Source organism: Lissotriton vulgaris, chromosome 6 (genome assembly GCF_964263255.1).
Source record: "Lissotriton vulgaris chromosome 6, aLisVul1.2, whole genome shotgun sequence".
In the NCBI taxonomy this organism is placed as follows: domain Eukaryota; kingdom Metazoa; phylum Chordata; class Amphibia; order Caudata; family Salamandridae; genus Lissotriton; species Lissotriton vulgaris.
This window is the reverse complement of record NC_141694.1, coordinates 1,265,597,091-1,265,621,856: the sequence shown is the minus strand read 5'-3', so window position 1 is coordinate 1,265,621,856 and position 24,766 is coordinate 1,265,597,091. Positions and strand designations below refer to the sequence as shown.

General features: G+C 49.4%; 1 protein-coding gene across 1 annotated transcript in view; it reads left to right on the top strand.

Moving 5' to 3' along the window:
- Window positions 1-24,766, top strand: part of CDC40 (cell division cycle 40) — a 480,503-nt gene that overhangs the window by 217,347 nt on the left and 238,390 nt on the right. The window lies entirely within an intron of this gene.

The following is a 24,766-nucleotide window of genomic DNA, read 5'->3' as shown; positions in this document are numbered from 1 at the left end:
GCCCCCGGACCATGTAACACCGGTCGGGGGACGATTACAGCAGTTCCTGCCAGTCTGGGAGAGCATTACCACAGACAGGTGGGTGAGACAACTTATTCAGTACGGCTATTGTCTAGAGCTAACCCCCACTCCACCCAACATACCCCCAAGACACCGTCCTATGTCCGCAGAGCACATAGACTTATTGCAGCAAGAAGTCATCAGCATGCTGCAAAAAGGGGCCATAGAACTCGTCCCCATACAGGAACAGGGGTAACTCGCTGTACTTCTTAATCCCCAAAAAGGACGGGTCTCTCAGGCCAATACTGGATCTCAGGCCCCTAAACCAATACATATTGTCAGAACATTTTCACATGCTCACTTTACAGCAGGTTCTACCATTGCTCACTCAGGGAGACTTCCTCGCAACACTAGACCTAAAAGATGCGTACTTCCACATACCAATACATCCTGCACACAGGAAGTATCTCAGGTTTACCATACAAAATCAGCACTACCAGTTCAAGGTCCTACCTTTCGGGGTGACAACAGCCCCCAGGGTGTTTACCAAGTGCCTAGCAACAGTAGCGGCGCACCTGAGGAGAAACCATGTCCACGTCTACCCCTATCTGGACGACTGGCTCATCCAAGCAAAGTCAGTCCAGCAATGTGCCAGCCACATGTCTTGCACTATTCACCTCCTACACAGCCTCGGATTCTCATTAAACTACGCAAAGTCTCATCTCCAACCCGCTCACTTACAACAGTACCTAGGAGCGGCAATAGACACTCTGGCAGCAAAGGCACAGCCAAACTCTGCAAGAATCAACAGCATTCAATTACTGATTCAGAGATTCAGACCCCAACACTCGCTCCCAGCACGGGTGTTTATGCAGTTGATAGGCATGATGGCCTCCTGCATCTTCATAGTCCCTCACGCGAGACTACACATGCGTCCGCTTTAGGAGTGCTTAGCACGGCAGTGGAACCAGGCTCAAGGACAATTAAAAGACCTAGTGTTGGTGACTGGTCGCGCATACAACTCTCTGCATTGGTGGAACCCACAAAACCTTTGCAGGGGACGACCGTTCCAAGAGCCTGTACCACAAATAGTGCTGACGATGGACGCATCTCTCCTGGGATGGGGAGCGCATGTCCTCCATTACACAGTGCAGGGACTATGGACGACACAGCAAAAGAAGATGCACATCAACCTGCTAGAACTGATGGCAATCTTCATGGAAATGAAGGCTTTCAAGGTACATTTGTGCAACAAAGTTGTGTTGATCCGGATGGACAACATGACTACCATGTACTACATACAGAAGCTGGGATGGACACACTCTCCACAGTTGTCACATCTAGCTCAGAGCATGTGGAAGTGGGCCATTCAGAGGAACATATTCCTCATGAAGGAACACCACCCGGGCAGGGACAACCAGATGGCGGATCTGCTCAGCAGACACAGCCACCAGATGCATGAGTGGGAGATACATCCCTCAGTGCTACAACCGTACTTCCAACAGTGGGGTCACCCAGAGATGGACCTGTTCGCCACAATGGAAAACGCAAAATGCCAAAGCTTTGCCGCCAGGTTTCCACATCCGCAGTCTCAGGGCAATGCGATATGGATGAACTGGTCAGGCAGGTTTGCGCACGCTTTTCCCCCAGCCCGCTCATACCACTAGTGGCACGCAAACTGCGGCAACACTCGATGACACTCATCCTAGTTGCTCCAACGTGGGCGAGGCAACCGTGGTACACCACGTTCCTAGAACTTTCCGTGGTGCCTCATCAAAGGCTGCGATTAACACCCAGTCTTTTAACGCAGAGCCATGGAGACATTCAGCACCCAGATCCGCAACAGTTGAACCTTGCGGTCTGGCTCCTGAAGTCCTAGAGTTTGGTTACCTGAACTTGCCTCCTGACTGTATGAATATTATCAAAGAGGCAAGAAGACCTACAACCAGAGCATGCTATGCGGCGAAGTGGGAACGATTTGTCATCTATTGTACCAATAATGACATAAATCTGCTAGATGCATCTACACAAAACATCATATGTTACCGGTTACATTTACACAGATGCAATCTAGCCTACAGTTCCATACGTATACATTTAGCTGCGGTGGCAGCTTATCTTCAGAACAGGCAACACCTTTCACTCTTTAGAGTACCTGCTATTAAAGCTTTTATGGAGGGACTCGAACGAGTGATTCCTCCAAGACACCCACCTTCACCTGTCTGGAACCTGAACGTGGTTCTAACCAGGCTGATGGGACCACCTTTTGAACCTCTATACTCGTGTGAGGTACAATTCCTAACGTGGAAAGTGGCTTTTTTAGTGGCGATTACATCCCTTAGAAGAGTTAGTGAGCTACAAGCCCCAACTATTCAGGAGCCATTCATACAAATTCATGCAAATAGGGTAGTGCTACGTACAAACCCTAAATTTATGCCAAAGGTGGTATCCCAGTTTCACATCAATCAGACTATAGAACTGCCAGTGTTCTTCCCAAATCCAGATTCAGTGGCAGAAAGAGCTCTACATACCCTAGACGTTAAAAGAGCTCTCCTGTACTATATAGACAGGACAAAACTTTTCAGGAAAACTAAGCAACTGTTTGTTGCCTTTTCACCATAGCACAAAGGCAACCCCATTTCCAAATCGGGTATAGCCGGACGGATTGTTAAGTGCATTCAAATTTGTTATCAGAAAGCTAAACGCAGATTAACAGTTCCCCCAAGAGCGCATTCAACACGCAAGTTAGGGGCATCCATGGCTTTCCTGGGAAACATTCCTCTAAAAGACATATGTAGAGCAGCCACATGGACTACCATACATACATTTACCAAACACTACTGCGTAGATGTACACTCCAAGCAGCTGTAGGACAGGCTGTACTCAAGACTCTATTTCAGATGCTGCAGCTGGCACGGGCAACCACCGCTACGGGGGAGACTGCTATACATTCTATGCACAGATATGAATTCAGCAGCCCCCATGCCTCGAACGGAATATGCTACTTACCAGTATGCATCTGTCCTTAGCATGTAGGGCTGCTGACATTCATATCGCCCTCCTTCCTCCCCGGTGCCTGTCACAGCTGTAGCATGGACATCACTTACTGTATCATACTCCATCCCTGCCACAATGGCGAAAAACAATCTGAGGATGGAGAGGATGCCCATGCGCACTGTAGTCCGGGGGAGGAGCCACCTATCTCGTGATACTTCGAAGACTCTTCCAGGACAACAACGTGCAATCATCCGGACCCAACACTAGGCGGCAATCTATGCACAGATATGAATGTCAGCAGCCCTACATGCCAAGAACAGATGCATACTGGTAAGTAGCATATTCTTTTTCATTCTCTTCAAGAGCCAATGTACCCACCTCAATTCTCGATACCACAAGCCCAAAAGTGTAATTTAGTTCCCAAGGTGCCTTGCAGTGTAAATGTGGTGTATTGCCCCTTCCCTCCTTTCATTTCTTCACATGCTTTTTCAGTGTCATTTCACATGCTTTTTCAGTGTCATTTGTATGTATTTATGACGTTTTAGAGCAAGCAAATGCAAGAACCTTAACTACGAGCCAGCAATTGTATGGCGAATCAGACTTACCCAACTTTTTTGACCTGTACAGGACACCAACGTAGCATGGATTAGGATTAGACTTTTTCAGTTGTCATGACTGTTTTCAGAAATATGTTAACTATGAGTCTTGATTTTTTTTTTTATAAGTTTAGAAGAGGAACAGCAGGTCTCGTAGTCTACCCCACCCAATGCTTATTGTAGTACTGTTACGCCCACTTCCCTTTGACTCTTCTCATCCATACTAATATAATAAAGAGAGAGCCCAAACCTTTGAGGCAGGTAATCTCAGGTACCACAGCACCAATCACAACACCCAATACAGCCTTGGAAAGGGCACTTGCAGCAGAAGGACATAGGCTATACAGACGCCCACCTTATACATTTAAAAGGTAAAAGAACCGTGCCTGCAAAGTAGTCCCTTGTGGGCGTGTCTACGTTGAGCTGTGGGCATGTGCTGGGGGCGTGACAAATGCTGGGGGCATGTGGTACGTTCCGCCCTTAATGCCATGTCTCATATCGTGTGCTAATCCCACCCTGCTCCCTTTAAATACCCCTGCACCCCATAATCATAACCCACCCTTACTCTTTAAAATACCCCAACACCCTTAAACACTAACCCATCTTAACCGTATAAATATACCCTGTACCCCAAAACCCAAACCCATCCCAAAACCCTAAAAATACCCCTGTACCCCAAAACCCAAACCTAGCCCTGAACCCTATAAATACCCCTGTACCTCAAAACCCAACCCTACAACTGAACCCTAAAAATACCCCTGTACCGAAAAAAAGAAAAACCTAGCCCTGAACCCTAAAAATACTACTGTACACCAAAACCCAAACCTACCCCTGAGCCCTAAAATACCCCTGTACCCCAAAACGCAAACCTATCCCTGAACCCTTAAAATACCCCTGTACCCCAAAACCCAAACCTAGCCCTGAACCCTAAAAATACCCCTGTACCCCAAAACCCAAACCTACCCCTGAACCCTATACATACCCCTGTACCTCAAAACCCAACCCTAGAACTGAACCCTAAAAATACCCCTGTACCGAAAAAAACCCCAAACCTAGCCCTGAACCCTAAAAATACTACTGTACACCAAAACCCAAACCTACCCCTGAGCCCTAAAATACCCCTGTACCCCAAAACGCAAACCTATCCCTGAACCCTTAAAATACCCCTGTACCCCAAAACCCAAACCTAGCCCTGAACCCTAAAAATAACTCTGTACCCCAAAACCCAAACCTACCCCTGAACCCTAAAATACCCCTGTACCCCAAAACCCAAACCTAGCCCTGAACCCTAAAAATACCACTGTACCCCAAAACCCAAGCCTAGCCCTGATCCCTAAAAATAACCCTGTACGCCAAAACTCAAACCTACCCCTGAACCCTAAAATACACCTGTACCCCAAAACCCAAACCTAGCCCTGAACCCTAAAAATACCCCTGTATCCCAAAACCCAAACCTAGCCCTGAACCCTAAAAATACCCCTGTACCCCAAAACCCAAACCTAGCCCTGAACCCTTAAAATACCCCTGTACCTCAAAACCCAACCCTACAACTGAACCCTAAAAATACCCCTGTACCCCAAAATCCATACCTATCCCTAAACCCAAAAAACTACCCCTGTACCCAATAACCCAAAACTATATCTGAACCCTTAAAATACCCAAACACCCCAAAACATATACCTCAGTACCCCAAAACATATACCCCTATACCCATACTTACCTTATCCAAACATTAAAACAAACATGCTTTTACCATTCATGCATTTACAACGAATTTCGTTGTAAATGTATGCGTGGTAAAAGCATATAAAATGTAATTCCATGCGTAATAATGGCATTGCGGAGTCATGGTACTTTCGTAAAGAAAGTATGCGGAGTGATGGTATGCGGAAAGAAAGTTGCGGAATAATGGGTTCTTACCCTCCCCCGGTAAGTACATTGGTGGCACGGCGGCCCACATCTCCAGCAACATACTCATATTTTTTCACCACCCATTTGAAAAATGCACAGGTCTCTCTCATTGATGGCCAGCACCGACATACACTTTTAGACACACCTCCCGCCACAAGTTCTAGAATTGCGAACTTTAGAGCTGGGGAGCTACGTTCGAATCTCGGCGTTAGCTCAACATCCTGTGATTCCAGGCAAATCGCTTTGTCTCCCCGTGCCTACTACAAATGAATGTGTTCTTCTGTAATGTAAATTGTGCTCATGCCATGTTGTCGAGTTTGCGCTATATAATATTGCAAGGAAAAATAAAGTAGGGAAACTCGACTTCACACACTACTGAACGCGCACTCTTAAGTGCATCAGCAGTGCACTGTGAATCGGAGCGTTTCACAGGCCTGTCACAGATAAATGCTATCAAAACGAAATCCTACAAAACAATATACTACTGGCCGGCAGCAATTCATACGTGGACTGTTCCACATAGCCCTGGGAGTCCCTCCCCACCTCTCGGTTATTGGACCGCACTGTGGATACATTCTCTGTCGGGGTCCCTTCGGCCCCCGGGAGGGCCACAGGCTTTGTTATGGGGTTTCTTGTATTCCGCTCCAGTCCACCCTCTCGGCCCGGTGCTGGCGTTGCGACGGCTGCTGTACCTCAGTGCTACGTTGTACCCACTGCGGGAGGTTGTGGGCATTGTGCCTCGTATTTGTGAGGGCTCCCTTTATGTCGCTCCAGTGGCTGTCTGCGCTTGTCGTGCGTGGGCCGCTTTTGCCCGCCGATTGCTTTGGCTCCTGCCTCGTGATAATTTTTCCCGCTTTGTGTTGCAAGCCACTCACTGCCTTTCCCGGGGCTGCTGTATGCTTTCCACCCCCCCTCCCCCTCGACTTGGGGTCTTTCTTTTTTTCACTGCTTTAGCGGGCTCTGGTTGCGGCCCGGCGTGGGCGGACTCTGCGGGGGGTCGGGGGGGGGGGCTTACTTTGCTGGCCCGGTTTATCTGCTCCGTTGCCTCAGACGGTCCCGGTCCCAAGGGTTGCCGCATATTTTCCCATGCCTCTGGCTGTCGGCGTGCGGCTTGTGGGCTGTGTAGGGTTCTTGTCTATCTCCTTCATGCTTGTAGCCTCCGGTGTTTCCAGTTGGTTGGAGCTTGCACTTACGCCTGCGCTCAGTTTTCCTGCTGCGTGTCTGGTTTACTTTTGTCAGGGGAGTGGGCGAGTGCTGTTGAAAGGGGCTCTCGTTTCTGATGAATGCTTTCCGTTTGTTTTGTTACATCTGACATTTTCTCTAAGCTGGGCACTGGTGTCCCATTGCTGTGCGTCGGATTCCACGTACTCTCCTTTTGGGGGTTTCGGACTCAGGTTCCGGCCATGAGTCTGTGTACGCCTTTCTCCTGTCCTGGGGTTATTTTTCCCGCTCTGCGGGTATTGGTTTCCCCTTTGTTCCTGCATACTACTGTGCTCTATGCATGCGTGTGAGTGAGCTGGAAGATAGCCTAGTGGCTAGTGTACTTGTTCCTGTGGCTGGGGTTGCCGGTTCGTGTCTCGGCTTCGCCGCTCTACTTCCTGAGCTTTTGGTCTACTCCTCCTTATTTTTAGGGGTTTGGCTTTCTGCATATTTCAGGTCTGGCCAACGCCTGCTGGTCTTTCTGTATCCTGGTGCGGTCAGTTGTGCTTTTTGTGCGTTGCTCTTCTACTTTATTTATTTGTTTCTTTAATGCATTCTTATAATGCGCGGACTTTACTCGAAGGTGTCAGTCCGTGTGCCGTCCCCCACCCCGCTGTCCGTGTGCACGTCCCCCCTCCCGCTGTCCGTGTGCCTGTCCCCCCTTCCCGCTGTCTGTGTGCCTGTCCCCCCTTCCCGCTGTCTGTGTGCCTTCCCCCCCTTCCCGCTGTCTGTGTGCCTTCCCCCTTCCCGCTGTCCGTGTGCCTTCCCCCCTTCCCGCTGTCCGTGTGCCTTCCCCCCCTTCCCGCTGTCCGTGTGCCTTCCCCCCTTCCCGCTGTCCGTGTGCCTTCCCCCCCCTTCCCGCTGTCCGTGTGCCTTCCCCCCCCCTTCCCGCTGTCCGTGTGCCTTCCCCCCCCTCCCGCTTTCCGTGTGCCCATTGCTGTGGTGAGCTGTGCGTTTCCTTCAGCTTCTGGGGCGACTGTGGTGTTCTGGCAAAATCATTACTTTGGAAGACGTGAGGAACGCTTTTGTGAAATCTTTGCGTGGTTAGTGCACTAGTCTGAGCTTAGTAGCTGGAGGTACAAACCCACCCTGCTTGTAATCCAGGTTATTGTGCACACCTTGTGCCTGTGGGCGTCGTTCAACATCTTGCTCTGTGTCTTTCTGGGAGTTTGCTTGGGCTGTGGTCTGTGATTGAGGTTATGTAGATAGATCGCTTTATTATTTTGTTAGGCAAAGGACTGCCCACAGTCTGTTCAGAATGGGCTGTGGTGGAATCCGGAATAGTCTGGGCTCTGCACGGAGGTGGCAGGGTTTAGCTGGTTTCTGATGTTTGCATCTTGCCATGTCACCATAGCTGAACACCTCCCATATGAGATATCTTAAAAAAAGCCAATTTAGACGAACATATGGTTGTCACATCTCAGCGCTCTGAATTGACCTAGGTGATGTTTCGGTGATTTACAAAACTGTATGGGTAGCACATTGATAGAACATGTGGACAACTGAAATGCGTCACTAGAGTGGAACCGGGCGTAAGTTGAGATTCCAGACACTTCGGACCCCCGGACACATGGGCTGGAACGGAGTCAGTCAGTCACGTGTCATGCAGTGCTTGACATTAATCAATCAGCCTAAGCCCGACTTTATTCTGCGGCGCTGGCATGTCATGTGGCGTGGGGAGTGACGGGCCGGGTGGGGTCATCAAGGGGGTCCGATTTGCTCTTCTATCCATTCTGCCGTTGCTTTTTTTCTCAGCTCATTATCGCCTTGTGATTATCACCATGTGATGAACACTTGGTGTTTGGGGACAGTTTTCATTTTTCGCTTGCAAAGCCAAATAATTTGCCCGAGGCCACCACTACAAATGTCATCACTTATGAATGCGGCCAAAAATGTCAGGAGAGGAGAGGAGAGGAGAGGAGAGGAGAGGAGAGGAGAGGAGAGGAGAGGAGAGGAGAGGAGAGGAGAGGAGAGGAGAGGAGAGGAGGGGAGAGGAGGGGAGAGGAGAGGGGAGAGGGGAGATGGGAGTCTTTGTGTGTTTGTGGCTCTACGTGTTTGTGTGTGTGGCTCTGTAGGGGTGTGTATATGTGTGTGTAACTCTAAGTGTATGTATAACTCAATGTGTGTGTGTGTAACTCTGGGTATGTATGTGTAGTTCTGTATGTGTGTGCATCTGGGTGTGGCTCTGGGTGTGTTTGTAATCAGTGTGTATGTGTGTGGCTCTAGATATATATGTGTAGCTCACAGTGTGTATGTGGCTCTAGGATGGTGTGTGTGTGTAGCTCTAGGGTGGTGAGTATGTGGCTCTGGGGGGAGGTGTGTGTGTAGCTCTGGGAGGGGTGTGGCTCTGGGGGAGTGTGTGTAGCTCTAAGTGCATGTGTGACTAGGGAGTGCAGAGTGACTAGGGAGTGCAGAGTGACTAGGGAGTGCAGAGTGACTAGGGAGTGCAGAGTGACTAGGGAGTGCAGAGTGACTAGGGAGTGCAGAGTGACTAGGGAGTGCAGAGTGACTAGGGAGTGCAGAGTGACTAGGGAGTGCAGAGTGACTAGGGAGTGCAGAGTGACTAGGGAGTGCAGAGTGACTAGGGAGTGCAGAGTGACTAGGGAGTGCAGAGTGACTAGGGGTGCTAGGACATGACTAGGGAGTGCAGAGTGACTAGGGAGTGCAGAGTGACTAGGGAGTGCAAGGACATGACTAGGGAGTGCTAGGAAATGACTAGGGAGTGCAGAGTGACTAGGGAGTGCAGAGTGACTAGGGAGTGCAGAGTGACTAGGAAGTGCTAGGAAATTTATTTATTTATTTATATTGTTTTGTATAGCGCGAACAAGACCCGTGGGTATCAGAGCGCTTAACAGAATAGAATTGCATATAGACATTATAGTAGCAGTACTAACCACAGAAGAATAATGAGGTAGAAGGCAGTATACTGCATGGATGAAATTAGATATATATATTCATAGAGACTGTGCAATTAGCGTTATATGGCGAGCACGGCTTGACTTGTATCCTGCTAACAAACCATGATCATTGAGGTAGGGTTATAAGGCGTTCCAGTGCATATCAAAGGATAATATGTATAAATAAATCAAGTGAGGTAGAGGTTATATAGAATGACTAAGAGCTATAGTTATAAATTCACACATATATGTATAAATAAATCAAGTGAGGTAGAAGTTATATAGTCTGACCGTGAGATATATTTAAAAGTTCACACGTGTATGAGGTAGCAGTAATGTGTCCGGTCTCGGCTTGAGCCCGGCATCAGCTCCTTCTCAGATACAGATCTTCCAATTTTCCATGGAGAGGACAGCCCTCAGTTAGTGAAAGTGATCATCCCAGTGATCCGAAGGTTTCTCTAAGTAGGGTATTTACTCATCAAGTGGCTCTTCAGTTCACGTTTGAATGTTACTGTGTTTTGAATCTTCCTGATGTTTGGAGGTAGTGAGTTCCAGATTCTGGGGGCAGCTCCGGAGAATGCTCGGTTGTAGGTCTTTCTCTTGTGGAAAAAGGCTGGTCGTAATAGTAAATCTTTAGCGCTTCGAGTTGTTCTATTACCTCCTGAGAGCTTAAGTTTCTTGGCTAGGTATCTAGGCGTGTAGTAGTGAACCGCTTTGTGCGTAATACAGGCCATCTTCATTTGGATTCTCGCCTCGTAAGGTAGCCAGTTTAGTGCTTTCAGGTGAGGAGATATGTGGTCGAATTTCTTCGTTCCCGTAATGAGTCTCGCCGCTGCGTTGAGGCAGGCTTTTAGTGGTGCTGTGGAGGTTTTCGGTAGGCCCGCTAATGTGGTGCAGCCGTATTCGATCCTCGAGATGACTAGTGATTGGATAGCCAGTTTTAGATCTGTTTCAGAGATAAAGGGTTTCAGTTTTCTTAAGTAATTCAGGTGGAAGCGGGCGCTCTTGGCCATTGAGCTAATATGGTTTTTCATGTCGAGGTTTTCATCTAGTGTAATTCCTAGCGATTTGGCTGAGTTAACTAGAGTCGGGGTGCAGTTTAGCGCTGTCACCAGTTTAGTCCATTCTTTAACTTCAGATTGGCTCCTTGTCGGTGAAATTAGCAGGAATTCTGTTTTCTGGGCGTTTAGCTTCAGATGGTTCATTGTTAACCATTGCAAAGCTCTCCTTAGTGTCTTGTTCATTAAGTCAATGTCCTCAAGGGAGGCGATCTTTATGTATAGTTGCGTGTCGTCTGCATATATATGATAGGATACCTGAGATTCTTGGAGGATCTCCGTGAGAGGTTCTACATATAAGTTGAATAGATCTGGAGATAGCGTTGAGCCTTGTGGGACCCCGATTGCGTTGGGGCTCGGGGAAGAGATTGCTTGGTTAACCAGGAAACGCTGAGTCCTGTTTTGTAGGAAAGAATTGAACCATTTCAGCACGTTTCCAGACAAACCCATCCTGTCTTGTAGTCTGGTCATAAGCACTTCGTGCTTTACCGTGTCAAATGCTGATGATAGGTCTAGTAGGATCAGTAGGCAAGTTTGATTTCGGTCTAGGGCTTGTAGGGCGTCATCAACAATATGCAGGATCGCAGTTTCAGTACTGTGCCCTGTTCTGAATCCTGATTGGCAATCGTCCAGTAGCGAGAATTTAGTGATGTGTTGACTTAGTTGGCCCTGCACGCATTTCTCCATGAGTTTAGCCAGTAGAGGGATGTTGGTCACTGGTCGATAGTTGTTCGGGTCTGATGCATCAGCTGTCGGTTTTTTGAGGATGGGCATCACCTGCCCTGTTTTTAGGCAGTCAGGGAGGGTTCCTTGTGCAAGTGAGGCGTTTATTATCTCGGTCCAGATTGGCACTAGAGTGTGGCTGATTTCTCTTACACACTTTCCTGGTAGAGGGTCTTGATAGTGGTTGTTCGGTCTAATCTCTGCCAGCGTTCTGGCGATCTTTTCTTGGTCGTATAATTCAAATGTGTCCCATTTTGCCTTGTTTTTAGTTTGGAGACTCTCTGGTGAGATATTGGTTTCATTTTTAGGTGGAGACAGTGCCCTAAGGTTAGTTGCTGCAGTTGTGAGTTCAACTTCAAGCAATTTAGATTTTTCCGTGAAAAATGCGGAGAATTCCTCGCAGCTTATGGGGGTTTTTGTATTCTCTAGAACCGTTTTGGCTATTTTATTTGACTGCTGTTTTAACATCTCAAAGAGTTTTCGTGGTCTGTTTATGGCACTGTCCAATTCAGCTCTGAAAAATTCTTTTTTGGTGTTGATTATTTTTTTGTTGTATTCTTTTCTTGTTTTCCTGAGTGTTTTCAGCTCCGGTGAGGAGGGATGTTGTCTCCACCTCCTTTCGGCCATTCTCAGTTTGCGCCTGTCCTCATTCAATGATTCATTAAACCAAGGATTTTTTGGTTTCTCTGATACTTTTTTCAGTTTTAGGGGCATGGTATCATTGACGATATTGCCGATCGAGGTTATGTAGTGATCAGTCAGCTCATTAACATTTCGCTTATTGTTGGGTGGTTTCAGGTCCTTCTCACACCTTTCAACCAGTAGTTCAGTATTAGCCTCTTTTGTGTCTCGGATCAGTTTCTTGAGCTTGAGTGGTTGCACGGTCCTGCCCTTTGTCATTGTCGGTATCGTGAATGTTATGGTGTGATGGTCAGACCAGTCACATGGGTCTATGGCAAGGATAGATGCCTCATTCTCTCTTGAGATAATCCAGTCTAAGGTCGCTCCTTGTGAGTGAGTGGGTTGGTTGCAAGTTTGTACCAGTTTTAGCTCACTGAGGAAGTCTTTAAGCGAGTTTACCAGTTTATCACTGTCGTCATTCCAATGGAGGTTAAAATCGCCTAGGAATATATTATTGGCGTTCGAGTTAGAGTTGGTCGTTATGATCTCCATCAATTGTTCTGTGAACTTTGCGTTCTCTCCTGGTGGGTGGTAGAATGCATGCAGTTTGCAGCTTTGATTCTTTGGTGTTCTCACATTAATACCAAGGTATTCACAGGATTCTAAGGGGTCAGATTGGAATTGGCAGACCTCGATCTCTGACCGGTGAATGCAAGCTATGCCTCCTCCCGCATTCCTTGGTCTGTCTAGCCTGACGATATTATATTGTGGAGGTACTAAGAGATCCATGGTAGGAGATGAAGAATCATTGAGCCATGTTTCCGTGAGGATGGCTAGGTCAATTTCCTTATTGATGATGAGGGCGGCTATGTCAGCTGCATGTTTATTTGCCGAACGACAGTTAAGTAGAAGGCAGTTCAGGGGTTTCTGTGATTTAACAAGTTTTCCATTATCCGATTTGGATGCAATTAACTGAATATGTTGTAGGGAATGACTAGGGAGTGCAAAGTGACTAGGGAGTGCAGAGTGACTAGGGAGTGCAGAGTGACTAGGGAGTGCAGAGTGACTAGGGAGTGCAGAGTGACTAGGGAGTGCAGAGTGACTAGGGAGTGCAGAGTGACTAGGGAGTGCAGAGTGACTAGGGAGTGCAGAGTGACTAGGGAGTGCAGAGTGACTAGGGAGTGCAGAGTGACTAGGGAGTGCAGAGTGACTAGGGAGTGCAGAGTGACTAGGGAGTGCAGAGTGACTAGGGAGTGCAGAGTGACTAGGGAGTGCAGAGTGACTAGGGAGTGCAAGGAAATGACTAGGGAGTGCAGAGTGACTAGGGAGTGCTAGGAAATGACTAGGGAGTGCTAGGAAATGACTAGGGAGTGCAGAGTGACTAGGGAGTGCAGAAGGACTAGGGAGTGCTAGGAAATGACTAGGGAGTGCAGAGTGACTAGGGAGTGACTGAGGAGTGCTAGGAAATGACTAGGGAGTGACTGAGGAGTGCCAGGAAATGACTAGGGAGTGACTGAGGGGTGCTAGGAAATGACTAGGGAGTGACTGAGGAGTGCCAGGAAATGACTAGGGAGTGACTAAGGAGTGCTTGGAAATGACTAGGGAGTGACTAAGGAGTGCTAGGAAATGACTGGGGAGTGCATAGTGACTAGGGAGTGCTAGGAAATGACTAGGGAGTGCAGAGTGACTAGGGAGTGCTAGGAAATGACTAGGGAGTGCAGAGTGACTAGGGAGTGCTAGGGAGTGCTAGGAAATGACTAGGGAGTGCAGAGTGACTAGGGAGTGCAGAGTGACTAGGGAGTGCAAGGAAAGGACTAGGGAGTGCAGAGTGACTAGGGAGTGCTAGGAAATGACTAGGGAGTGACTGAGGAGTGCTAGGAAATGACTGGGGAGTGACTGAGGAGTGCTAGGAAATGACTGGGGAGTGACTGAGTGCCAGGAAATGACTAGGGAGTGACTGAGGAGTGCTAGGAAATGACTGGGGAGTGACTGAGTGCCAGGAAATGACTAGGGAGTGACTGAGTGCCAGGAAATGACTAGGGAGTGACTAAGGAGTGCCAGGAAATGACTCGGGAGTGACTAAGGAGTGCTAGGAAATGACTAGGGAGTGCTAGGGAGTGCACAATGCTAAGAGGTGCGGAGTGACTAGGGAAGCTAGGGAGTGCTAGGGAGTGCACAGTGCTAGGGAGTGTAGAGTAACTAGGGAGTGCTATAGAGTTCTAGAGACTGCAAAGATTATGCTAATAACAATGTAAGTGACAATGCCATTTATTTATCTGTTTTCAAAACCAAGACATGAATAAAAATGTGGTCATTAACAATGCAAATAGCTCAAACTTTTCCAAAGGCAAAAGCATTGCATTGAAAATGCTTGTTGAATATTGGAACCACCTCTGCACCCAGCCAAGCATCCGGGACCTCCATTCCCTTGAGGACCGCATTAAATATCAGCAGGAGATAGGGGGCTCATAACCCTGGTTCCTGCTTGAATAAGTCGCCCGGCACCCCATCGAGCCCCGGGGCTTTCCCTGTTGACAACCCCGCAATAACTGCCCGAACTTCTTTTTCTGTGAAGGGTTCACCCTCTGGGTCATTCACTAGCGTGCAGTGGGGGGTACTCGGGGCCTCATCCTCTATTGCATATAGTGACTGGAAATGGTTTTGCCATATACTCAGGGCAATGTTGGGTTCAATTGCCGAGGGGAGATCTTCTGATCCATTATTGACTACCCGCCAAAATTTGCGAGAGTCTCTGATGGCTAGTCACTGGAGAGTTCCTCCCAGTGTTGTTGGTCCCATTCGGCCCTGGCGTTTGCCAGCAATTTCTTGTATGCCCGTCTCCTAGTTTGTATCTCCTCCCTGCTTCTGCACGCCTTTATTGCGAGTAGAAGTTCACGTTTGGAGTCCCGGCATGTGGCGTTATACCAGGTCTTCTTATGTATTCCGCTAGTTCTACCAGCCCCCTTTACAAAGAGATCTAACTCCATGGTGTTTATTAGCTCTTCATGGGTCCGCCTGAACTGCTCTCTATTTTTCCCATCGCCAAGTTCCTCACCAATAGCGAATGCCTTTTCCAGCACTGGGGTGATTCTGGAATAGAGCTTAGCTAACTTAACGCCACTTGTGGCCAGTTTTCCCCACCTTACTCTCCTTCGGTTGTTCTCCAGGAGTAGCCCTGTCTTTAGACTTTGTTTATCCCGTCCCATGTCCTCGATACCTGGTAAGGCATATTCGAGTTCCAGGGCGTTGTGGTCACTGTCCCGTCTGTCAATTACCTTGAAGTCGATGATTCATGACCAGGATGACAATTGAACAAGGATATAATCTAATCTAGATTCGCTTCCAGCTTTGTTAAAGGTGCATTTGCTTGGCATGTCTGATTTAATGCGCCCATTGCAGGCCCTTAGGCCATGATTTAGAGTAAGGGCGGTTATCTGAAGTGCGAGGGAAGTCCAAGCTCTTGGTGGTGGTGCCACCGTGGCGGGTATCAGCCATCTTGAATCCATCAAGAAGGCCGGGCAGTGGCTCATAATGCGAGTTTAGGTCCTCTCCAACCACGTAGTGGAGCTCCCTTGGAATTTCGCTCAGGAAAGCGGAGAGTTCCTCTATGTAATTCGATTCTCGTGGTGTGGCTACAGGTCTTGAATAGACGTTTATTATCGCCAGTTTGGAGGAATTTGGCCATTCTAAAAGGACAGCTAATATGTCATCTGAATCTACAGTTAGGCAACTGGCCTGACAACCCAAATGGGAGGCTACCCAAATTGCCAGCCCTCCAGACGGTCGTCCCCGGCCCCCCCCATTTAGCTGGTTTTGAGAATACTGCAAACCCCTGGCATGTATACTCCTCTCGCGCCCAGGTTTCCTGGAAAAGGCAGATACTTTTTGAATTGATGAAAGAAACCCACTCCTGGCAATCCATTTTATTGCCCTGCCCAGCTACGTTCCATGAGATCAGGGTCAGTGTTTGGGGTCTTGTAGGCGATGGCCCTATGTCGGAGTAGTTGTTCTCGTTTGTGCCAAGATTTACCATTGGATGTTGTAACAATTCCCCCTGCTCAACCCATAGATTACTGTCATTGCCAGATATATCTGCTCTGGAATAGCCGGGATTTCGACAATGTGTAGGTTCAGTAGGAGGAGCTATCTGTTCCCATGGAACCGGGGCTTGTTCGGGCGAGGTGGTTCTATCCTCGCTATCATCTATTGAATGGAAGTGGTACTGCTCTCTCCCTTGAGACTCGAGCTGTCAATCAACCATTTCAAGGCTGCTGTACCTATTGAAGGTAGGAAGGTAGGCTGGCTGGTGGATTCTATGGGGCCCAGGAACTTCTCTCATTCTTCCCCCCCATCCGCCCCTCCTCCTAGTGCTAGTCTCCCATCCTTCCTCATTGCCGTATGGAGGTAAATATTTGGGCGCCATACTCCTGTAATGGTAGGGTTCTCTCCTCCCTCTGCGATTACTTTCCCATTCTCCCAACATATCCTGATGGTACCCCCATCTCTGATCTTCTGATGTGTACATACTCGATGGGTAGAAAAATGAGAGAGGGAGGGACTGAATGTTGCTCCCTTGGTCGTCAGGGGCCCAACTGCAGATGTAGGAGGCTGTACTCTGTTCTCTAAAGGTAACCAAGACAGTCGCCACTGATTGTTTTTCTCATATTTCCCACCCAGGTAGCCCGTCTTACAATGAGAACATCGCTAGTTGTGCCTTGTGGGAGAGGTCTGTATATAGGCAGCCAGCTGATGACTTTGTTTTTAAGGGAGACAGTCGATTCTATAGCCGTGGGTTTTAACTCGGGCACACCCGCTAAAATTACTGTATAGGGGGACGCCTCTGGTGGTAGATTCAATGGTTTGGTTTTCCGGGCGATATTTTGCATGTTATCTGGGGGTTTCGATTCGCTCTGTGGTTTGTCAGGAAGTATGGCAGTGTCTTTAAGATGTGTAGTTGTGTTTGGGGGTGGAGGCAGTGGGGCCTGGGGTTTTGTAGGAGGGATGTTTATATTTGCGTTGGCCAAGGGATGAGGGATCTTATTTTGGTTGGGTTTGGGTTGTATGTGTTGAGAAGTGGCTGAGCCATTTTTCTTCGTCAATGTTATTTGCTCAGTACCCTTTTTACTCTTTGCATCCGGCCTCCCTTTGGCTCCCTTGCTATCTAGTTTCAGGGTGTCAGCTGAACTGTGGATTTTTCAATGTTAACCAGCCTAGCTTCGATCTTTTTACAAAAGGGGGTGGTGATGAACAGAGTGTCTGAATTGAGCAGACCACTCTTACCCAGTCCAAAGATCAGGGCTTGATCCATCACCGTTATTTATCTCACTGCCCCATCCCAGCTCAGAACCTGGCTATATGCAAATCAGTCTGTCCCTGGCCCAGTGCATCATGGGAACAGGGCAGACTAAACTACAAAGCCAATTCTTTACCAGAAAGGAGACAAGCTACCGGGGACCGGTTTCTGGCATTTCAGCCTCTTCGGCCCGGCTTGCTTGAATCCTGATGGAGCAGTGAGAAAGGGACTCATGTCTGAGTATACCCTGCCACACCTATAGTGGCCAAAATCGATCTTTATCAGGCGGGCTCCGAGGGGGCTTAAGAGAGACCTAAGGAGTGTGCCTATGTCTGCCAATGTGATATCATCGCTTGGGAGTTCCATTGAAATATTGTTAGAGCGAGATGGTGTGTCCGTAGGTTCAATGATTATAGGTGGGGCCACTACGCTGTCCTTGGGTGAGTGGTCGGAGCCGGTATCGCCAGCACTGACATCATCCCTTACGGGATTGGGCTTAGGGGTTTTTGGCTTTCTCCCTCCCTTGTTTTGCCCCCCTTTCTTCCTTTTTTGGATAGCTCCTTCCCTGGCTCCCCTTGTGAGATCAGAAGCATTCTCACTGGTGGTGGCTATGGCTGAGTCAAGACCAGGGGTTGGAAGGGGGGTTTGAAGTGGGGTTTGTGGTATTTGGCCTGTCGGTAAAGTCATTAGGCTCATGTCCTCAAGATCACTTGAGGCCTCCATTGTGAAGTCTGGGTTGGTGGGTGATTGATTAACCCCCGAAGCCTCGTATCTAGAATTGTTGGCCTCTAGCCTTTCATCAGGAGTCTTGGCTAGAGCCATTGGGCCCATTGATGATCTCCTTACCCAGTCAATTTCCTGAGAGATACGTCTCTCAAGTACAGCAATGTCCTCTATCAAAAGTGATCCTGCTTTAACAAAATAGTTATCAATGGTACCTTTAGCAGCTCCTGCCGCTGCCAGTGAAGATTTGCTCCTTGTTTCCCTGGTACACATTTCGAGGTCTGAGTAATCCGTTCCTTGTATGGATAGGGAAGATGGAGTTGTCGGACCAGGGGGAATGGCCCGGTCCCGGTCTCTCCCGTCCTCGAACAGCCTCAAACGGCCCGGGATTCTCTCCGCGCGCGTTCCGCGTGCGCGGGTATGGGTCTGGCTATATATGTGTAAGCTGTGGGCGTGGCTTCCAGGGAGAGCAGGCCAGGTGTCAGCAATTGGCCTCGCAGGGACTCCTGGTCAATGGAGTCCCTGCCGTCACGCTTGCAGCCCTGTTGAGCCGCCGCAGCCCCTGCTAGCTGCCCTTGTGAAGCGGGTCCGGCGAACAGTTTCTGGTGCTCAGGAAGCGGGGCAGAGCAGGTCAGTGGAAGGCAGAAGGTCCTTTACTCCGCTTGTTTCAGGCTGTTAGAGAGAGAAGAGTCCCACCAGTTGAAGAGAGAAGGGCTGGTTTTCTCGAGGCCGGTGCGCTGTGGGCGTGGCTTCCAGGGAGAGCGGGCCAGGTGTCAGCAATTGGCCTCGCAGGGACTCCTGGTCAATGGAGTCCCTGCCGTCACGCTCGCAGCCCTGTTGAGCCGCCGCAGCCCCTGCTAGCTGCCCTTGTGAAGCGGGCCCGGCGAACAGTTTCTGATAGATACATCTGCCGTGTGGATTCCTCACCTTGTGAATATCCCCCTTGCGTCAGCAACGTTCAGAAATTTTCTTCGTAGCACGCCGACGTGGGCGACGTCACAGGAGCACGGCATCGCGCGCGACTCCGTCTGACGTCACCGACCCCATATCAGGCCCACGCCGGCGTGATGACGTCAGTTCCCTTTTTTCCGCGTCTCCGACGCTAACGGTTTTCGGGATCTTCAGCGATACCTAGTATCTTTCTGTTAATAATTGTCACTGTTTCTCTCTTACGACTTGGTTCTTCTCCGGAGATGTCGTCGAGGAAAACAGGCTTTAAGCCATGTAGGTCTTGTGCCCGCATGATGTCCATCACTGACCCACATAAGGATTGTTTGTGGTGTCTTGGTTCGAGTCACGACGTCAAGAACTGCGATTCCTGTTTTAAGATGAATCCAAAGGCGCTTCGAGAGCGTGAAGCAAAATTGCTTTTGGCGAAAGTGAAACAGGACTCTGGACGGCATTCGAGATCGACGTCACGAAGATCGAAGTCGAAGCAAAGGTCTCGGTCGAAGTCGGGATCGGCGTCGAGATCCAGAGCGGGTTCGAGGTCTGGAGAGGAGTTGAGGTCTAAAGCGAAGTCGAAGTCCAGAGAAAGATCTAGGTCTAGATCTAAGTCGGCTTCCGGACATGCTTCGAGCTCCTCGAGGAGAAAGCATAAGAGGAGGAAGCACAGTTCGAAACAACATTCGGGGAAGGAATCCTCTGACTCGAAGAGAAGGTCTCACAAACATCGTAAAGACTTTGTCTCTCCTTCGCCTGCTTTGTCAAGAGAAGGTTCTCCGGCGCCGGAGCCGGACCCGGAGCCGGTTTCCTCGGAGCATGAAGAAGAGGAAGAGGTGACTCCTCAAGAACCGGCTTCAGCGGAGACTCCTGTGAACCCAGAAGGTCAGGGTGAGGATGTGTCGGGGCGGCCTCCATTGCAACATCCGGTAGGTCCGTACCCTTCCTTTCCTGGTCCTGGACAGGATCCCTCGCATTTTCTCAATGCGATGTTTGGAGTTTATTCCAGGGCAATGTACCCCACTGGAGCGCCTGGTGGCCCCATGGGTCCATTATCGTACAATCTGGGTATTCCTCAGTCGTACGCCCCTGCTCCATTTATGCCTTTTTTGCCGGCGCCTCTTTCACCATGGCTCGGTACGGCTCTACCGAGGTCTTCGACTCCGCATGCGGCTTCGCCGACTCCGGATCGACCTCCCAGTCGAGATCGAGGTACCACACCTGTTCATGACTCTCGTCCTCCTGCTCCGGCTCCTCGATCGACGTCGGAACCGGCTCCGTCGGAGTCGTTACCGGATCCGTCGACTTCGATTCGTTTGGAGTGGTCGAGGCGAAGAGCTCAGCGTCTTCTCGAACAAAAGGATGATGAAAGTTCTGATGTGGAAGAAGGCGAGCTTCCTGATCATGATGATGATTTCGATGAGCTTCGGGATGCTAGTGGTCTGGAACTCTCTCCCGAGTGGGGTCTGCCTTCGACTTCTGATGCACCATCAAGGGACGTGGCACCCTATCACGTGGTTATTAGGAAGGCTGCTGACCTTCTTAGCTTAAAGCTGCCCACAGTGGAGTACAAGCCCAACATCCTCACAGAAGTCTTGCATTCTCCTTCTTCGATTGTGGAGCCTACACTGCCATTTACTGATGCCTTGACGGATCCAATTAAGGAGATTTGGAAGAGGCCGTTGTCTGCTCCTGCAGTTTCAAGGGTTATTGCAAGGCGCTATAGGGTGGCTCCTGATGACCCTGCATTTCTTTCTACGCATCCATCTCCGGAAAGTCTTGTGGTTCAGGCGGCTTGCTCTAATAGGGCTGCAGGCTCTTTCCCTCAAGTGCCAGCTGACAAAGAGTCTAAGAAATTAGATCAGTCTGCGAAGAAGACTTTCTCTTCTGGGAGCATGGCTCTTAAGTCATCAAATGCTACTTGCCTTTTAGGTAGATGTGTGCACGCGCTGATGGACTCAGTGAAGCAATTGTCATCAAAACTTCCCGAGGAGGATAAGAAAAACTTTAATGAGGTGATCTCTGACACTCAGGCTGCGGCCCGCATGGTCATTCAAAGCGGCATGGACACTGTGGATTCTGTTGCTAGAATTATGGGCTCATCCATTGCGACTAGGAGGGCCGCATGGTTAAAGTCGTCTGATTTCTCAGCGGATGTGCAGTCTACATTGCTGGACTTACCCTTTGAAGGAACTGGCCTTTTTGGTAAGAAGGCTGATGTGGCCTTGGAGAGGTTTAAAGACAGCCGTGCCACTGCAAGATCTTTGGGTCTGCAGATGAGAGGGTCGACGACTAGAAAATTCAAGGGATTTGGTAAATCTTCTTTTCGTCCCTTCAAGCAGGGCCAACAACAACAGCAGCAGCAGCAAAACCCTCTATATAGGTCCTATAGAGGTAGACAGAGGGGTCGTGGACGTGGACGTCAAGTCTCCTCTTATCCAGTATTAGGGGTGTCTTTCATAGATTCACATGCCTGAATCATTCCCCGTCGTCGAGACGGGAGCCTCCGGTACATAAAAAAGTAATGTCCTATAGACATACATAGAGAAAATAGGCCTAAGGACCTCTCCTTAGTAGCCTTTCTTTGTCCTTATGTAAAAAGGACCAAACTCTCACAGTCAGCCAATCAGCTCCGACCTCCCTCTAGAACCTTCCTGGGAGGAGCCTCAGTCCCTCAGATTTTCTACCGCACGTTGTGCTAAGGGAGTCTCCTCTGAGCTCTGCTCAGATTCTGTGTTTTTTCACTTCATTAAATGACATTGTTGTCAAGGATTCTTTTCTACTATGGATTATCTTCAAATACATTCTTTAAAGAAGGTCTGGTAAGGAAGAGGTTGCTCTGCTCTGATCCTCTCACCGACTGCATTTACTGTCTATACCGCAGGCCAAAGACTAAGTCTGTCGCACTTTCTCAAGTAAGTTTTTGAGACACTAAGACCAGAAAGGAGGTTTTTTATTTTCTCCAGTGACCGAGATGAGGCGTTGTCCTCAACGTCTAGGAGACCTCAAAAGAGAAGAGAATCTCCTCAGACTCATTCCTCAGGGGAACGTCCTGAGAAGGCCCTCAAAAAGACCACTCATGGGTCTTCTGGGCACAGTCCTTCAAAATCTCCTCACTCTGTGGAAAAGGAGAGTAAAGGCCTGGCTTTTGGAGAAAAATCATGTAAAAAAGACGACTTCTGAGCCGTCAAAATCACCTCCTCTGGTCATGGGACCCTTCAGAAGGGCGTCTTCTATACCGTCTGAGGTAAAGACTAAGAAGCCAACCTCGTCTACGATGGCCTCGTCTACGATGGTCTTGTCTACGGTGGCTCATCTACAATGGCTCGTCTACGATGGCTCGTCTACGACGGCTCATCTACGATAACTCGTCTACGACGGCTCGTCTACGATGGCTCATCTACGACGGCTCGTCTACGACGGCTCGTCTACGACGGCTCGTCTACGATGGCTCGTCTACGATGGCTCGTCTACGACGGCTCGTCTACGACGGCCTCGTCTACGACGGCCTCATCTACGATGGCCTTGTCTATGATGGCCTCACCTACGATGGCCTCACCTACGATGGCCTCACCTACGATGGCCTCATCTACGATGGCCTCATCTACGATGGCTCATCTACAATGGCTCGTCTACGATTGCTCATCTACGACGGCTCGTCTACGATGGCTCGTCTACGATGGCTCGTCTACGACGGCTCGTCTACGATGGCTCGTCTATGACGGCTCGTCTACGACGGCTCGTCTACGACGGCCTCGTCTACGACGGCCTCATCTACGATGGCCTTGTCTATGATGGCCTCATCTATGATGGCCTCACCTACGATGGCCTCACCTACGATGGCCTCATCTACGATGGCCTCATCTACGATGGCCTCATCTACGATGGCTCATCTACGATGGCTCATCTACAATGGCTCGTCTACGACGGCTCATCTACGACGGCTCGTCTACGACGGCTCGTCTACGACGGCTCGTCTACGACGGCTCGTCTACGACGGCTCATCTACGACGGCTCATCTACGAGGGCTCGTCTACGACGGCCTCATCTACGATGGTCTCATCTACGATGGTCTCATCTATGATGGCCTCATCTACGATGGCCTCATCTACGATGGCTCGTCTACGACGCCTCGTCTACGAAGGTCTCATCTATGATGTCCTCATCTATGATGGCCTCATCTATGATGGCCTCATCTATGATGGCCTCATCTATAATGGCCTCATCTATGATGGCCTCATCTATGATGGCCTCATCTATGATGGCCTCATCTATGATGGCCTCATCTACGATGGCTCGTATACGATGGCCTCATCTACGATGGCTCGTCTACGATGGCTCGTCTACGACGGCTCGTCTACGACGGCCTCATCTACGACGGTCTCATCTACGATGGCCTCATCTATGATGGCCTCATCTATGATGGCCTCATCTATGATGGCCTCATCTATGATGGCCTCATCTATGATGGCCTCATCTATGATGGCCTCATCTATGATGGCCTCATCTATGATGGCCTCATCTATGATGGCCTCATCTATGATGGCCTCATCTATGATGGCCTCATCTATGATGGCTCGTCTACGACGGCTCGTCTACGACGGCTCGACGACGATGAGAGCGTCGACGACGAGAGCGTCTATGACTGCTCGTCTATGACTGCTCGTCTATGACTGCTCGTCTATGAGGGCCTCATCTATGGGGGCCTCATCTAGGGGGGCCTCATCTATGAGGGCCTCATCTATGAGGGCCTCATCTATGATGGCCTCATCTATGATGGCCTCATCTATGATGGCCTCATCTATGATGGCTTGTCTACTATGGCCTCATCTACGATGGCCTCGTCTATGATGGCCTAGTCTATGATGGCCTCGTCTATGGTGGCCTCGTCTATGGTGGCCTCGTCTATGGTGGCCTCGTCTATGGTGGCCTCGTCTATGATGGCCTCGTCTATGATGGCCTCGTCTATGATGGCCTCGTCTATGATGGCCTCGTCTATAATGGCCTCGTCTATGATGGCCTCGTCCATGATGGCCTCATCTATGATGGCCTGGTCTATGATGGCCTGGTCTACGACGGCCTGGTCTACGACGGCCTCATCTAAGATGGCTCGTCTATGGCATCGTCTACGACGGCCTCGTCTATGACTGCTCGTCTACGACGGCATAGTCTATGACTGCGATCTCTTCGACTGGCTCGTCGACGAGGGACATTCCGACAATTCTGGAATCTCTTACAAGGTGGTAGAGAAGGCTGATCAACGTTTTAAGATCTCAATGGCCTCTCAAGAACAGGACTGCTTCTTGTATGACTTCATAGAACCTCTCAAGAAAGCATTAAGGTCATTACCGATTATCGATTACCTATAGTCAGAAGGGGTATAGGGCGCCAGATACAGCACCGGCGTGTTTAACAGGATATCCTAAGCCGGATTCCGTAGTGACATAGGCGACCCAGAAGAACTCCAGGAATCCTTCGGCCCCTTTGTCGCTTCCTCCTGATAAGGGGGGAAAAGAGTGGACAACATTGGGAACAGGTTTTCCTCAATGTCGGCAATGATGGTAAAGGCCGCGAACGCCCTAGCGCTCTTGGGACGCTATCATAGACAATTGTGGGCACACATAGCCCCATACCTGTCGGAATTGCCAGATTCATCCAAAGAGGATTCTGCTAGATGGTGAAGAATCGGCGCCAGAAACTATAGACTGCGCGATGGATATCGCGATGACAAGGTTCCGCCAGTTGGCTGGAGCAACCCCTCCCCGCAGGCTTCCGCACAAACATCTACGCCTGCTGCTCCAGGAA